At 38.2% G+C, this 18,278-nt stretch overlaps 1 protein-coding gene across 4 annotated transcripts in view; it reads left to right on the forward strand.

Annotated features, from left to right (window-relative positions):
• foxp2 (forkhead box P2) overlaps window positions 1-18,278 on the forward strand; it is a 746,195-nt gene that overhangs the window by 60,405 nt on the left and 667,512 nt on the right. The gene's annotated exons all lie outside the window — the stretch shown is intronic.

An 18,278-nucleotide genomic window follows, 5' to 3' on the forward strand; every position in this document is an offset into this window, starting at 1 on the left:
GAATATTTTGGGCTTCATGCTCCTTTGTGGTTGTTTGGGAACTTAACAACTGAGGAGGCATGGGCAAGACTACATCTCTCTATGATGCTATGTGCATCCAACTCTACCAAGCCCTGGGAGACTGAAGGAGTGGTAAGTAGTGAATATGTAAAGCTAGTTGTCACAAACCATAAAATGATGACAGTAGTTGCAGAACCATAGAATGACACAGTATCACGATGTACTGTATCAGTTTGGCAAGAACTCTTCCATTAAAACAGCCTCCATGCTTACCATCCTGCTGGATGGAAATGAAAAACAAGGAACACAAGATTGCGTGGGACATACTGCATACTTTAAACCCATACAGTCATAGGGGAATAAACTGGATGCATTTCCTAAAACTGAAGTGTGAAATTTACTTGCAAAAGGAACATATTAGAATAATCAGCAATCTGTTGATAGGCATGAACGTCAGCCTTCCTGCTCCTCTGATGTTGCTTGGCCTGCTGTGTTCATCCAGCTGTACACCTTGTTATCGCAGATTCTCCAGCATCTGCAGTTCCTACTATCTCTGTTAGGAGAGTGATTGTTTACCAGGTTCTGTCTGCTTTTGGGGACTGGGAGACTGTGTTTAATACTATAGGACTCTTCATGAAAGAACACATTTATAGGAGCCACATCAAAGTCTTGTTAAACAATGATTGATACATTACTCACTACAGCTGTATACCACTATCAAACATTTCTTGTTTCTTTCCGCTTGTACTTCTTCCGAAATCCAGACTTCCGGCTGTGCCTTTGGTGTCATCTTCCTCTATTGTGATGCTATTTAATATAGATAATTTGGATACTTGATTCACACAATATCAAAACACAACACCCTTCTCCCAGCAATGTGTTGCAACATTAGTATCTTTGGTTTGGCAAGTAGGAACTGTGGTGTAAAATAGTGAACTATTGAGAACTTATTAGGTCCAGCCTTGAAATTGTGTAGTTGGATGTAATAGATTACCAGATATGTGACTTTGCACCAGATAAAATGATCATGGAAGCTGCTGTTCTTATGCACGTTTTGGCATAGAAGCTGAACTGGATGGTCTAAATCTAATAGCTTCTTGTCTGACCTAAGGTTTATCTGTTTAGACAGATTAGGTGTGGCTGTCTCATATCTGCTCCAGAGATGAAACAAGGAAAATGACAAATACCTAAGGCATGGTTGAAGCTGCTTCTCTGCCCTTATCTAAACCCTTTGTCCTCCAAATTCTTTAGCACATTCATGAATGGGATTCCCTTGTTAAACATTTTTAGTGCCATAGAAGTAGCTGCTGTATTCAACAGTGTTGCTGGATAAAGGTAACTGTAAAATTACTTTGGCAGGCAGGAAGTGATGTACCTAAGATAATGTTAGTACATGTATATGATAAGCATAAAAGACTTGAAATGCTGCAATTCACCATCAACCACATTTTCAAAAAACAAAAGTTTAAGAAGCAATGTACAAAATCCCGACTATGCCTGTTTTAAGTGGGTGAGTAGCATGAATTAAAGAATGAACAACTTTTTTTAAAGAAAAATGTTGATTTTGGCATTGGACCATTTTAAATACAGTTAAATATGAAGATGTATAATTAAGCTCACTCATGCTTTGCTGATGCCCATATTTTTTTAAAAAAAACATTTATCACCTAATAAAATTGGCACCGTTTGAACTGGTGCTGAAACAATGAAAAAGGAATCTCTGGCTGCAGTCCAGACTTATAAAAACCTCAGACATTAGACTTAATCATATTGGTTGATAAGGGCTGACCTCCTGCAACCCCAACACGATCTTACAGGAGTTAACCAATTATTTTGCTGCCTAATTACAGTCAGTCTAGAGACAGGAGGTGCATTCCTCATAGTCTATGGGTGTGTCTACCTTCATGGAGTGAATTGCCCCTGCACAGGGGCCTGGAGCAGCAATGGCAAAATGGAGCTGTCTTCAGTAGAAGAGAAGCCATTGCATCAGACATCTATCTCCATGAACTGGCAGAAATGGCAGCGCTTTGTGAATTACTGCCAGCAAATGATTTAAAAAAACCTCCATTGTTATGCACTCACACCTCCCAGATGAAGTCACGTCTGATGATTTGACAGTATCCTGACATAACAGGTGGCTGAAGCACTGATGGGAAACTTGCCTCACTCTGACAATGGCATTGAGATCTTCAGTGTCTTAATTACATGTTAGCTGCTTCTGAGTGAGTGCTAGTTCCACTCTCAGCCCAGCCCTTGGGGAAAGTCACCCAGAGACGGGAACGTGTTAGGGAGCCAGATTGATGTGCTGTGTTACAAATTTGCATCACATCCATTTGGTTGATCATCACCATCCCTGAGCCTCCAACTCTGCCTCTGAATGGGTTGGGAAAACACTGGTCACCCACTTTGTGTACTTTTTCATGGGGTGCCATATTGTCCTAGCAATCTGCCACAGTTGGAACGATGCCTCAACTCCCTTTTTAGCCCTGTGATCTCCTGTCTTTTCAAGGCACTTTTCCAGTTTATCTTACAATAAGACTAATCAGGTAAAGGACAACAATTATGAGATGTCTCCCACGTGGAATCTGATAGCCAATGTAATACATCTTCTGTTAAACTAGAAACAATGGGTTTTAAGCTAATGTTTGCCAGTAATTATACTCAGGGAGATTGTGACCCATATTGCAATATCCAGGGTGAATCCTTCAACCAAGTTATAGTGTGAACAGTGATTTAATTCTAACATGGAGTCATAGAACAGAAGGAATCCATTCAGCCTGTTGTGTCTGTGCTAGCCCTCTGAATTAGCAATTTAGCTTGTCTTGATCTTTTGCCAAGGCCTGAAAATTTTCTCTTTTCAGGAAATTATGCAATTCCCTTTTGAAAGCTGCACTTGAATCTAACTCCACTACATTCTCAGGCAGTACTTTCAAGAACTTAACCAGTCACTCTCTTCAGAATAAAAAAAACATTTCCGCCAATGGGAATTATTTCTGTCTGTTCTGCCTTAGAGCTCTTATGATTTTGAATGCCTCTACCAAATCTCCTCTGAGCATTCTTTTCTCTCATCCCCAGAATCATTCTTGCAAATCTTTCCTGCACCATCTTTGAAACCTCCTTATCCTTTCTGGTGAAGTGCCCTGAATTGGGTGCAATGTTTTTGTTTGTTGGGATTGAAATATAATGTCAACAAAATGTCTTCAACACACTACAGAAACTCTTCAGTGAAATTTGCAATATTATTATCCCACTCTTGTATTAGGATTAATTAATATTCCCCACGAGCAGTGTTCTGTGAAGTCATCATGGTCCCATTGATCAGCTGTCTCATTAGAGAGAGATAACTAGTGGTAGTTTAACCTGTGGGTTACCATACCTCAGGCAAGGGGTGAGATTGAGAAGGTGGGACCATCATGATAACCTCAGCTGGTATAGGAATTGAACGCATATTGTTGGCATCACCCTGCTTTGCAAACTATCTTTCCAACTGAGCTAACCAACCCCAAATATTTGCTCGTTCATATACGTCCCTCCAGTTTCACTGCAAATTTACTTAGCTATGTCATTCTCATTAGTTGGTGACATTACAACGGAGTTAGGAGGGTTGAAATGATTGCTTTCCTTGTTCAGTCTTCACTGGTCACAGCAATGTTTCAATTTAAAAAAGGGAGATGATATTGCCAATTATATACAGCATTGTTTATAGCCCAGGATCAGAAATGAGTCTGCCTGTTTCTTTATGTAATAAGTAAAGAACTAGTTCATTGTAAACAAAACTTTCTCAAGCAAAGATATGAAGATTATTTAACAAAGAGTGTAAACTGTGCAAATGCATACAATTACCCTTTTTGAAAATATAGTACAAACCTCCAAGTCTGGGAAAGGAATACAAAAACTCTGCAGAGCTGTGTTAGGAATAAATTGGCCCAGTAACAGTTAAAATCAGGAAAATGAATTATTCACAGATTTTCCAAAGTTGGTCTGCAGCTGAAATGACTTTTCACACTGGAGCCTTCCTGGATCAGTTAGAGTTGACTAAAGTCTTTTTACCTGGAGATCGTACAGTTGATTGACATTCTAAGAGACAACACTCTTAAGAACTGTCCTTTTTACGGTGAGATTTTTAATTAGCTTACTTTGAGAAGGGTTTCAGAGAAAAGCAAGCCTCCTCCTCCAGGCGCACATCTGAGGTTTCCTTCTGTGGACTCTTGAAAATCTTTCTTTTACATTTTATTCAAGAGACTATGAAGATAGGTTTTACGAAAATTTTGTGCTTTTCTCTGCTGCCACCAATCGGCCCCTTCCTCCCATCTTTGGGTGTCTCCACATAGCTCATACTTTGAGGGGCATGCTTTAAGAATGCTACAAAATCTCACATTGAGCCATTTGTTTATTATACATAGCTAAATGTCATTTCAGTCTGGCAAAAGAATTAGTAAGTTATCTACTCCGCTGAAATTCTGTAGCTGCAATCCTAAACCAGTCTAACCTTTCAAGATCTACACCTGAAATTTTCTTCCTCCCAAGTCAATATTTGATTTATTATATCAAGGCTGCACCCACCTGTTGCCTGTCGAAGAGTGGTGAATCTGTGTAATTCTTTGCTACTCAGAGTGTCAGCGTTGGGTTGCTAAGTATTTTGAAGGATGAGATAGACTTTTATTGAGTTGGAAATAGGCTGACTTGGTAATAGTATGCAGATGTGACCAGCAGCTCTTGCATTTCAAATATGTTTCATGTCAATTAATGATTTTAAATCCATTGCTGATGACATGGAATTGAAGTTTTAAAAACAGGGACTCTTAAAAACAAAGAAACAAAAGGCGTCTTGAGATCTCTGCCAAAAATAGCTGCAATTTGCATTGCTGTACATTAGATATAGGATATTCCAAATCATTGGAATGGAAATGGTATGCTTTTGAATCCACTGAAGACAAAGATCTCTTGGAAAGATGAAGAATTCACATCTCCTGTCCCAAATAGATATTAAAGAAACCATCAGTGCTTTTCAAATTTTAGTGATGGACCATTAAGCCTAATCACTTGGACAGTGGGGCCCTAGCTATGAGAGCTTCCTAGAAATGATTTAACCTTGGAATACACTCATGATAACCTATTTGTATGCCTTGGGGTATTGGTAATAAATGTCAAATGAGTGTGCAAACATATAGCAAATGGCGTATAATGTAGGAAAATGTGAAATTGTCTGTGAGACAAAGGAGAATGAAAAAAGCAGCATATAATCTAAATAGTTAGAGATTTCTTAGCATCTCTGAATGCAGAGGGATCTGGGTGTTTTCATGCACGAATCATAAAATGCTAGAATGCGGATAAAGCAATTAATTGCAAAAGCTAATAGAATGTTAGAATTTATCACAAGAGGATTTAAATACAAAAGTAGGGATGTTATGCTTTAGTTATACAGGGCACTGATGAGACTGCTTCTGGAGTACGTGCACATTATTAGTCATTTTTATTTAAGCAAGAATGTGTTGGACATAGTTCAGACAATGTTCACTAGACTAATACCTGGAACGAGAGGGGAAGAGATGGACTTGTTTCATGAGGAAAGTTTGGACAGGCTGGGCATTCATCTCCTTGAGTTTGGAAGAGTAAGTGGTGACCTGATTGAAGCATGCAAGATCCTGAGATAGCATTATAGTGTAGCTGTGCAAAGGATGCTGCTTCTTATGGGACAATCTAGAACTAGGAGGCATTATTTAAAAGTCAGTGGATCCCAGAGGATGAGAGATTTTGGAGCATTCTGCCTAAAGGAAGGTGGTGGTATTAAAGTCCTTGGTTATTTTTATGGCAGAGGTAAATATATTCTTATTATGCAAAGGGTTGATAGGTTGTCAAGGGTATGCCTGAATGTGAATTTGAAGTTTCAGTCTGCAGTCATACCTAAGACTGCAGAAAGAAAAATACATTACAATGCTTAAAGCTTCTACCTAAAATAATTCAAATATTGTTTTGATTGAACAGTAATACAAGGCTAGATTTTCCCCACTGCTAATTTACTTCTAAAAGTGACCAGAAATTATTATTATGTCCTCTGTGTATAACCATTGAGAACCTATCTAATTTTTCACACCACACTTTTTTATTTGCACTGATACATTACTAGTGGCTGCAGTCCTCTATTGGTAGATTGTGTTAGAATGGGGAAGAATGGAAGCTGAACGGAAAGAGCAGTGATTTTGTGTCTGTGCGGTTTAGTGCTATTTCTGAGGCTGGTGTACAATGTTCTTCAACTGATATGCATTTTTTGTAATCAGTTAAAGAAGGTCCAACTTTTCACTCATAAGGGAAAGAAATCCATGAATGTCCATGATCTGCTTGAAAAGTAGATGGAATTAAGTGTCTGTCCAAAATCCATTAAGGAATTTCTTTTGGACCCAGATTTCATTCCATTTAATGTCATGAGTTCTTCACATTCTACTTTTGTCTTAAAAAGAAAAATAGACCACAAAAAATTACAAGAAAGAACCACCTCAATCCCTCCATCAAGGCTTATGCTGCAAACCAACAGTGCATCATATTCAAAACTGTCTGCCACTATGGAAGTAGGAGGACAAAATTGAAAAGGCTGAACAACCATGTTGGTCTTAAAGAATAATAGGCTATCAGATTTGTTGCTAGTGAGATGTTTTTATCACTAAGAGCTGATGAGAATGATTTATGGCAAGGTTGAACATAATTATACAAAGGGTAGTAGGGTGATCTGCAATTGGAAGTTTTAAAAGCTGAAAAAGAATGCTGACATAGAAAAAATGATTGAGGTGGTTTGTTTTCACATGATACAGTTGCCCTATTTCATTTCACCTCCCATGGTGTCTCTTCCCAAGATTTGTCAGATTGTTTTCTTGTCTAGGGTATAGGATGGCAATATAAGATTTTTCTCCTGTGTATATCTCTTTCTTCTGTGAAAACTTTCTTTTCGAAGTGTCATAATATTACACAGTGATACTTTTTTCAGACGACTCTTGACACAGCCCATTATATGGAATATTGGACAGATATTAGAAATACCTTCTTGTAGGAGGAAAGTAAGTTCCTGGACCTGAGTTGATCACCGATAGTCATTTATCTTCAAAACTGTCCTGTAAATCACATCTGAGACTTTGGTGTCTACTGTTGGAGCATTGTGCTTTCAGATCAATCATAAGTTCCTTGGAGAATACGTGCAGATCAAAGTATAATGCCCAAATAAAATAAATTAATCACCATTTTATAAAACCATTCAGCACTTATATAAATGGTGTCAAATAAAATTACTACTGTAAATCTGAAGTTGCACAAAAATCAATTGCCTTTTTAAAAGTATCTTTTCAATGTACTGTCATGTCTATATCAGAACATAGAGTCTGGACATTACTGCAATCTTCTTTCAGAATTCAAATGACCCTGCAGGCGACTCCACAACTCTTGGATTTTGTGGGATGTGCTCTCTGAACTGTAGAGAAACCTCCAGCCTGGAGTCCATTGCTGCAAACGGAAACTGCCAACTGTAATTATTTCTCCTGCTTGATGTTACAGAAGTGTTGTTTATTTTCCTCCTGGTTTCAAAAATCTGTGATTCTGCCATTAAGAGGCATGTAAAATATTTTGCGGGCTTATAAGGGATAACAACAGCTTTTCAATTTCACTAAGCCAGTTAAATGTAAGGAAGTGTAGTTAATACAGGGAATAGGGCATAACTAAACAGTCTGTAATAATAACAGTTGTGGAAGTTGCAATAATTCCAAAAGATTTGTTTTATCAAAGTTACAAGTGGTATCCTATGTGACTGCACATGCTGTCTCCTATTCTTATCCATATAATCATAGCAGGATTTCAATGACTTCTTTTCCTGCTTCCCCACCTTTATTTCTGGTGTTCGCTGTTTTCTCTGACTTCTCATCTATATGCTGTTGATCAATAATATTATAACATTAGTTAACTCATGTATGCTGATGATACCAAGTTGTTCTTTATGACGACTGATCTTAACTCCTCTGCTGTTAAATTATCAGACAGTGTGTCTGAAATCTACTACCAGATAGGCAAAAATATCCTCTAGTTAAATACTGGGAAAACTGGAGCTGCTGTCTTATGGATCACTTACAGACTCCAGCCTTTTTTCAGTGACTATCTGTGTCTGAACCAGCCTGTTCACAAACCTGCTGTCATATTTAAACCTGAGCTAAGCTTCCAACCACACATCCATGGCCTTGCTAAGTCCATCTATTGCCACCTCCATAACATTGCCAGGTTAGGCCCTTGTCTCAGCATACCACTAATTTAAACCAGATATCAGCAGGTACAGGAATACTTTCTGCTTCTGCTTCTTGAACATATCATCTAAAAGCATACCTTCATTTTAGACATTATGCTGGTGACACTCAGCTCTATGTCAAATCTGGATCAGCAGGAAATTTTTTTCAATTAAATATTGATGGAACTAATCCATGGCAAACTCGGTTCTTTAGTCAGTCCCTTTATCACACTGTTTGGGAGCAATGTGTGGTGTTAATCAGATGTTCACAAGTTTGGACTTATTTAACCAAAGTGCCCTTCCAACTTCATATCTGCACTGTCACTAAGATCACTCAGTTCTACCCCTGTAATATCACCTGTCTCTATACTAGCTCAGCTGTTCTCTGTCGGAAATGCTCATTGGTGCCTGGGTTACTGCTGGACTTGACCAATCCAGTGCACTTCTAGCTGGCCTTTCATGTTCTACAGTCTGCAAACTGAGATTGTTCAAAATTCTTCCCATGTTATAAAAGTCCCCCTCACCTATCCCTCTTGTGCTCACTGATATGCATTAACTCCTAGTTAAACAATCCTGTGATTTTAGAATTCTCATTTTTGTCCTACAGTCCCTCCACTGCATCACCACTGCCAGCTGGTGATCCCCACCACCCACCCCCTTCCCACCATCCTCATATAATTTTGTATTCTTCGCCAGCCGTGATTCCTTGAACATTCCAGATTTTAATTAAACCCCGCACCATTGGTGGCCATGCCAAGGTCATAATCTCTGGCATTTCCTTCCTCAGTCTCTATGTCTGTCCTCTGAACTTACCTCCTTCATTAAGCGTTCAAGCGTCTGCATTAACATCACCCAAGTGCTTTTGCGTAAAATTTTGTTCCTTGTTGGGCCTGTGAATTTTCTTGATGTTTTATTATGTGGCTCAGAATAAGGAGCGAGCCATTTAGGACTTGGATGAAGACAAATTTCATCTTTGTAAGTGAATGCCTTGAATTCTCTACCAGTGGGCTGTGGAAGCACTGGATTAGGAAAAGGTGGAAGATAAAGAATAGGAGGACAAACAACAACGTCCATTATGTAATATCTTTAATTTCAGTTTATTTTTAATTTACTACAGAGGACTGTAAGCAGAAAAGTGAATTACACTTAGGTTTTACGAAGTGAATTATAGGAGGAGACAAAGCTGTTTCGAAGAGAATTCTAGAACTTGGGGTCCAGGCAAGTTAAAGCAATGGTAGTGTGTATTTTTTGGGGGTCCACAATAGACCAAAATTGTTGAAATGTGGAGATTCTTCAGTGTTGTGGTGCTGAAGTGGGTTAGAGATGCTGGAGGTATGAGGCACAGACAGATTTTAGCACACGGAGTTTTAATATTGAGGCATTTGGAGACCGGGAGCCAAAATAAATCAGAGAAATGATGGATAAACAGGACTTGTTGTGCGTTAGGATTCACAGAGTCATGCAGCATAGTAACAGGCCTTTTGGCCCACCATGTATATGCCGACCAATAAACACCAAACTACATTAATCCCATTTACTTGCACTTGGTCCACAGCCTTCTATGCCTGATCATTTTAAGAGCTCATCCAGATGCTTGTTAAATGTTGTGAGAGTACCTGTCTCCACCATGTTCCATATTTCTATCACCCTCTGGCTGAAAAAATTTTTCTTAGATCTCCTCTAAACCACTCTAAACTCCTCACCTTAAACTTGTGTCCTTTGGTCTTAGGCACGTGAGCCGAGTTTAGGTTAGCTTAAGTTTTGAGGATTGTAAGCTGGGAAGCTCACCATGAGAGCATTGAAATAGTTAAATTTGGATGTAAACAAAATATGGACAAGGTTTGCAGCAATAATGGGTTGGTACAGGGGCAGAAATGAATTCCAACAACTGAGTAAAATAAGTGTTTTGCAGAACTTCTAATGCAACAGTCTGGAATAAGAAGCTAGTATGGTGGTCACAAAATTGCCAGCTGGTTCGCTAACAACCTTTGTAAAAGAAATCTGCCGTCCTTACTTTATTGTTGATGAACTGCCATCTAAAGTGCCTTAACAAGCCACTCAATTGTGTCAAACCTGCAACAATAATTCATAATAAAAACTGAACTGAAAGAGCACACCCCCTTACCGGGATTGACCTAAGCACCAGATTCGGGCAAAAGAAATGTGCAAGGAGCCAAAAAGCCTTTCAGAGATAGCAAGAACTACAGATGCTGGAGTCAGAGACAACACAGTGAGTCTTTGCTGCCTTGCAAGACTATATCAGAATGCGTCTCGCAGAGTGGCCTTTCTTCATACCATCTCTGAAACCTGTAACCTCTGCATCAAAGAAAGTCAAGGACAACAGGGAGCACAAATGCCTCTTAGATTTACACCAAGTTGCATGCCATTCTGATTCTATTCCTTCATTGTTGTTGAGTCATATACCTGCAGTTCTTTTCTGATAGTGCAATGGAATACTGATGTCACATAGGCTGAAGCAGTTCATGAGCAATTGGGGCAATCAAAGGCAATTGGAGATCGGCAGTAAAGATTGACCTTGCCAGTGATGCCCACATCCTGTGAAGAAATAAAGAAAACAACCTGTTGACAACCAAGTGTGGAGTACCTGCTTTGAGTGTAGTTGATGATCTGGTGCAAAGTGTACTAGTTTGGCAGAACAAAGTTAAAGTTTAAGCTCAAACTCAATTTATTTGCATAAACACAACACAAAATTTGTTCATGAACAACCACAGTGAGGTAATGATTTAGAATGCTTTGTTTTTCTTGGTGTAAAGTACATCGGTGTGTTTGTTGCGAGTATTAACGTTCTTTTTTTATTCCTGCAGCTGAAAATAGATTTACCATAGAATAAGCATTTTAAATCAGTATTTAGTCCACTACCGTTGAGTAATTTGATTTAACTGAAGATGAATGACTGTAACATTCTCTACAAAGCCATTTACTTGGTTCACCGTTACCAGTTTAATATTTTTAGTACCTAAAAGATGCCTGATAGTGTCCTTGCACCTAAAAAGAGAGACTTAATTTTAACACCCTCCTTTAAGGATGTAATACGTGGAAATTCACCAAGCCCATTAATTTGTCTGGAGTACATGGCCATTTTTGTGAGTTTGTGATGGAATCCATGATTGAAAGCTTGTAGTTTTTGAGACATACGCTAATTGGAAAGGGAAACCGAGAAAGCAAACAGACCTTCCGAGTTGCTAAGGAAACTAAGACTGAAATTGAGATTGAAAACCAAAATCCCTGGTTGAAACTTCATAAAAGGAGACAGCCATTGAAGCTCAGTGGGTGGTAAGTCCAATGGTGCAATAAAGGCAGAATGAAGAAGATAGAGGCTAGATCCAGAAACCGAGAATAAACAAAAATATCGTTGCTGGAGCTGTTTCTGTTACTTACAGATATCATTGGTGGATTGATTCCAACCATACCAACTTGAAAAGGTTCTGCAGAAGAGTGCCATTTTTTTGTGAAGACCATATCTGTGGAACATGCGTTGGTTTTAGCCTGCTGTCAACTGGAAATCAGACTATTTAAGGAAGTGGTCAAATTTTCATGGTAGTGTTTTGAAGGGCTTTCTGACTAATATCGATGATGTAAACATTGTTTGACCTGCTGAACCAATTTCTTGGAAGATGTTTTAATTGTATCTGCCATTTAATATGTAATTTGTAGTCTATCATTGATGGCAATTTGCATGTTAGTTCATGTTTAATTTATATTGATTCTGTGTTTTAGAAGATAGGGAATTAACTAAAATAGTATTGAGTGTTTGCTTTCTTTGGTTATTTTATTATAAAACTTAATTTATTCAACTATTGAATCTTTTAGTTTCTTGTTAGTGGAAGTAAGTTCTGTACATAAACTTTCAGAACTTGCAAGGATGGCACAAGGTACCTGCACAAAAACATTTCTTATATCCATTTAGGTACATTTTAATGATTTCCTATGATAAGCTTTTGTCTTTCGCAGGAATCTAGGGCTTGATTTAATGAACGATTCTAAAGCTATTTGTGACTACATCTCTGAGCATTTTTGCATGATTCAAGTATGTCATCAAGATTGTAATGGAGTAGGGCTCATGAGCCCAGGCTCATCTGCTCCACCCGCTTTACTTCTTTCTTGTTTCTTTTTCTTCTCCTTTACTTACCTCTTGTCTGACCTCGGATGGCATCAGTGGCAGCAGTGGGCCCAGTGCAGACTTGAGTGAGTCCCTACTTACTTTTCTGGGGTAATCACGGGACTTGGCATCAAAATCGGCAGCTGTGGTGGAGGTGACATCAGCGAGGTAGGCCCAACAGTGAAAGATGGTGCCTGAGGATTGGTAACTTCGTTGTTTTTTGGGTCTGGTGCTGGCAGCGGTGGAAAGGCATCACAGTGACATCGAGGTGGGCCAGCGGTGAGAGATGCAACTCTGAAATTGGTGGGTCTGGCACAGGTGGTGGCGAGGCAGTGGCAAAAGGAGAACTGGCCCAGCAGTGAAAGATGGCGCCTGAATGATGGTGACTTCAACATTGGTTGGGTCCAGTGTAGACAGTAGTGAGGTGGTGGAGGCGGGATGGCAGCACAGGCATCATTGATGATGAGCTGGCTCAGGGCTGATGGACTGTCTTTAAGCTATATCTTTCTTTTTTTTCTTATTCTTAAAATGATTCAAAATGGTGCTGGATCATGGTGACAATGGAAAAGCTTTTCACTGTATTTTACTGTTTTTCTCACTGTAAAATACCCGTGACAATAAAATCATTCATTCATTCATCAGTAAAAGCGATGATTCACAGAACCTTCCAGGATTTGTTATTGGTAATCCCTGCCACTGCTGTGTGTTGTTGAAAAACTATTGAAAATTAAAACATTCCAGGAAAGCCATTTTCAAGACCAGTAAAGTTCCCCATAATTTGCACATCTGTGATATCAGATATCAAACCAATCAATATTCCAACTTTAAGACACTTTCTTTTCCTGAGGGAAAATAATATGAAGGTTTACTTTCAACAACAACTCATTCATAGAGTGTTTTTAATGAAGATAATCACTAAAACATTTAGAGAGAAAAAAAAATGAGTTGATGCCTTGATCTAATTTGGGAGGGGGTGTGGTGGGGTAAGTGGGTTAGGAAACAGATAACTGAAAGCCAAATGTGGACAGGCTATTAAAAAGAGAGATAGGTAGAGAAGGATGCAGGGGAAGCATGTCTAGAAAGTAATATCAGGATGGTTGAAGATTTTGCCATCAATACACAAGAAGCTATAAAGATAAGGTTAGAAAACATGGGAAAGATTGTAAGACTGTAGAATCTTCGATACAAAATCCCATGAAAAGGTTTGTAGATGAGGACAAGGAATATAAATTTGATATGATGCATTAAAGGACACCTTTGAAAATTAGGGAAGATATGCAAAATCAAATGAGGATTTCATTGGGCAAAATTATAAGCAAAATTATGGGATGAATTGAGGTTTACTGTCCATTTTGGGCTGGAAATATTTTGCCATCAATACACTGAAAGTTATAAAGATAAGTTTCAAAAGCATAGCAAAGAATGCAAGACTGTAGAAGCTTTGATACCGGAATCCTATGAAAAGGTGTGTATATATATAATAATGTATATGCATGCATATATATCATATGAAAATGTTTGAGAAGAAATCGGAGGATGAGTTAGGGACAGATGCAAATAATATTGCACAGTTTGAACTAAAGGATCTTTGTGGTGGATATACAATTTGAAACTCAACTCTAGATTGAGTAGGAAAGCCAAGTTTATATGTACAATTTGAGTGTGCAGCCAACGAGGAGGTGAAGTCTGTAACAAAGAAGAATATAGGTGTAATGTGAACAGTGTGATTCATATGTATAATTTTTAATTTTATTTGTGGTGAGTTTGGGTTTTTGATATTTTAGTTAGTAACCAATGGGTTTTCTATGTGGCTGAAGCTAATTATTAACTTATAAGTATTTTTGTAGCCATGGTGATTTGTTTTAAAAAGAACAGTTTTGAAGCCTGCCTTTAGAGTAGATGTGTCTTGCGCACCACTGATGACTAGTGGTTATTGAGGTTTTTTTGTCTCAGCATGTAATTAATGGGATTGTTAGAGAGTTCAGGAACTTGTTTTAAACAGAAGGGAGCCCTTTAGCTGAAATAGACAGACTCTTTTAGTTTTACTTTTGACTTTGAGTGAGCAGTCCTGTGAAGACACTGGAATAGGATGGCTGTGTAGAAAAGTGTACCTGAGAAGGGAAGGATATATCAATGGTGAACTAGGTTACATTAGAGTGAAGAGTTGGTGTTAATCCCAGACCAAAAGTGTTGGGATAAAACTGAAAAGATTACTTAAAGCCAAGTATATTTTAGTATGATAGCTCCAGGCAAAAAAAAATCTATCATAGTCCAAGTTTAAGTTTGAATTTACAAGTAACTTAAACTTAGCAAGGTGTAAGACGCAAGAATTCTGATGAGTATTATATGAGTGATGGATACCATAAAAATACTATTCTGTTACTTTTTAACTTATAACAGAGTGTTTTGGGGTAATGAGATGATATTTTTATTTCGTGTTTAAAAATTTTTTAATTTGTATTTTAAGTAGATGGTTTGGATTATTCTATTTTATCTTCATTTCTTTTCTAATAAAAATCTTTTATGATTAAAGCAATGTTTGCAGCATTGTGTCTATAATTTAGCAAATGACTACTTTGTTAAAACCAAAACAAATTTTTAAGAAATGATCTATCAAAGTAGGTTCCCATCTGGGATCTAACTTCCCTGGTAATAACATTAGCTGGGACATAACAGTGGTTGATGTCAAAAAGATTTTCTTGGATCTCTCTATTACTGTAAAAGTACCAGGAAGAGCAGACATTGAGGTGTGTGGTGTTATGGTTTGCTGTGTTTAATGCTATGAGTGTAGATTTGTTTGGTTTTTTTTTACTTGGTGAATTGAGTAAATGGGATGCAAGATGGACTAAATCTTTTTGAACAGTGCTTTGAGAGTAATAAGCGTGGAACTAGGTGGTAAAGTCACAGTTAAAAATCTCAAAGCAAGATGAGCAGAAGAAAGGCAAGTTAAAATGCAGGTATATTTGAGAGATTGGATTGTGGCCATATTTTTGAAAGGTAAAATGACAGAACTTGAACGAAGAAGACACCTTTTGATATTGGCAAGCAGGAAGACCAGGATGAGTAGTCAAGAAATTTAAGTGGAGAGTGGATCAAGCAGACAAGTGCAAGAGGTGAGACAGGCAAGAGCAGGGGAAAGATTTGGGGAGGATTTGTGGAATGTTAGTTAAGAGAAAAGCAGTTGAACCTTGACTTTGAAATACAGACAGGAGTTAAAGTGTTGCGTAGAATCACAGGATCCTTACAGTGCGGAAGCAGGTCATTTGGCCCATTAGGTCCACACCGACCTAACCCCTCACCCTACCCTGTAACCCAGTATTTCCCATGGCTGATCCACCTAGCCTGCTCGTCCCTGGATGCTCTGGGCAATTTAACGTGGTCAATCCACCTAACCTGCACATCTTTGGAATGTAGGAGGAAACCAGAGCATCCGGAGGAATCTCATGCTGACGTGGGGAGAATATGCAAACTCCACATAGATAGTCGCCTGAGGGTTGAATTGAACCCAGGTCCCTGGAGCTGTGAGGCAGCAGTGCTGACCACTGAGCCATCTGCTGCCCTTTTAAATCTGTTTTCAAAGTAATGGCTGAGGAACCAGGAATGGGGTTTCGGTACTTTTTTGATGTTGATACCATGCATGACGTGCTTTGTTTTGCTTCCAGGATGATTCCTGAATAATAGAAAGGAGAACGGTAATGTTTAACATGGGATTGAACTTCATGTTTTTGAGGACAACTGTGGAGTACTATACTGGATAGATTGCTGGGTTTGCAGGATCTGTGAACTTATAAATTGCTATGCTGTGCATATAATTGATCTTTGAGAATAAAATAATGCTTTTTAACGATAGCTACATTTACACATTTATACCCTGATTGGGGATCTTCATACACCAGATGGGCATTTTAGGAATCTGAGTGCAGTTTTGTGTGCCACAAGGAATAAGAAATATAGATGGGTACAAAACCTTTTACATGAATTTCTGACTCTGCAAAACCTAGTGCCTGAAGTAAAAAATTGTCAATCCATCCATGTGTGGGTACTGATAGAAATTATAGGTAATATATTACAGGGCAATGTAAATGGGCCAGGTTAGTGCTTTGTATTTTTGGCAACCCTCCCACAGTGATAGTGATTGATGGAGGTTATGAGGGTTACAGTAGTGCAATTCAAGACCATTGTAATAGTAAAGTAAGAGCTTATTACAGGTTTTACATATTACTAGTACATTCAAATCAGTATAATTGTTTTCAACACTTTGCCTGAACATAGCATAAAGAGAACCAATACACTATAGTTATATTTCTTTTGTGGTAAAATCCAATCAAAATCTAGGCAGTATTAGATTTTTGTCCTGTTTCAGTTATTCACTTTTTAAGTTTTTCAGATAATTTTGTTCTGATGCCAACATTTCGCAGCCGACTTTTGTCTTAGATATGCTGCCTGTGTATGTAGAAGTCACTCCTGTCTTTTTGAGTAGCATGTGTGTGGTGAATTGTAATATAAATTTGAATGAGATTGCATGATTTATACAGTATTATTTGAAGCCGTTGAGGACCATTGTCATAAACCTCCAGATCTCATTACTGCTCTTTTTCAACTGACAAGTAGTCTGTAAGCATGTTTTCAAGTGGCTTTGCACAATGCAAGAAATGAGTGTGCCAAAGGGAACTCAGTAGGTTTTGTCACATGCAGTGTGATGGCTTTAGATGTGTCAGTTATTTCACTGTGTGCATATATATGAACATCACAAAAATATGTTTAAAGCTTTGTTTTTGTAATTGGCTGTATCACAAACATTTTCTCTAGGCTCATTAACGAATACTGTTTTGTGACATTGGTAAGATATTGTAGCTTTCACTTCTTGCATCATAATAGTATACGGTAAAATTGCCAACATTATCATTGCCAATATAGTGTGTTGAGATATGATTAAAATTATAATTTTCTTCATGTTCGTTACGTAGCTGTGATTCAATCCTACCTGCTTTTATAACCCCAATGCTATTTCAAATAAACAAATCTTATTACATTATTTTTGTAAACACAATTAAATATTAGATGCCTTTTTTTGGGAAAAGCACAATGTGAAGAAGCAGCACACTTGTATATTTGCTCAATTAGTGGATAAGGAAGGTGCTGTTTGAACCAATAGGAAAACATTTGGGGTGATAATTTTAACTCACTTTCAAATACATTCAGTCAAGATGTTCACTACTCGCATCAAGCCTGACTTTTCCAACTCATCAATTCCTATTGAAACAACAAAAATCTTGACGTGGTGCTGATATCAAATTGTTCATTTGAGTAACAACAGGGCATTAGCAGCTTGAAGCACAGTGTGATACTTGCTGAAAATTCTGACTCTAACGCTTCGCTGTGCTATTTTACTGGGGCCATTTGGATCAAGTGAGAATCAAAATGCTAAACAGCATATTTATGATGTGGAGAAGACTTCGACTCATTTTTTTCAATTGGTCATGGATATTCGGTGAAATACTGGGTGTATTAGTGTCTAGCATTGAGCTATCTTAACAAGACTGCTTCAGGTTGATTGCAAAAAGGAAATCTTTTGTTTTTTAAGGTTTCAGAGAGGGATGGACATTAATTCATTTCTGGCCCACTGCCAGCCTGTCTATTCTCCCAATTTACCCAAGAAACAATGTCCAGAGTGGGGTAACATAAATTCCTAAGAAAGGGTGGAGTGTTTAAGGTCACTCTATCTGGTGACACCTGTTTCATATTTCTGCCAAAAAAATACCAGAGTGATTGGAACCAGGTGGATCTTGTTGACCATGAGATCCTTGATTGAACAAAAACAAAGTTGCTGGAAAAGCTCAGCAGGTCTGGCAGCATCTGTGGAGGAGAAAACAGAGTTAACGTTTCGGGTCCGGTGACCCT

This window comes from Rhincodon typus, chromosome 18, assembly GCF_021869965.1.
Source record: "Rhincodon typus isolate 14 chromosome 18, sRhiTyp1.1, whole genome shotgun sequence".
Lineage (NCBI taxonomy): Eukaryota > Metazoa > Chordata > Chondrichthyes > Orectolobiformes > Rhincodontidae > Rhincodon > Rhincodon typus.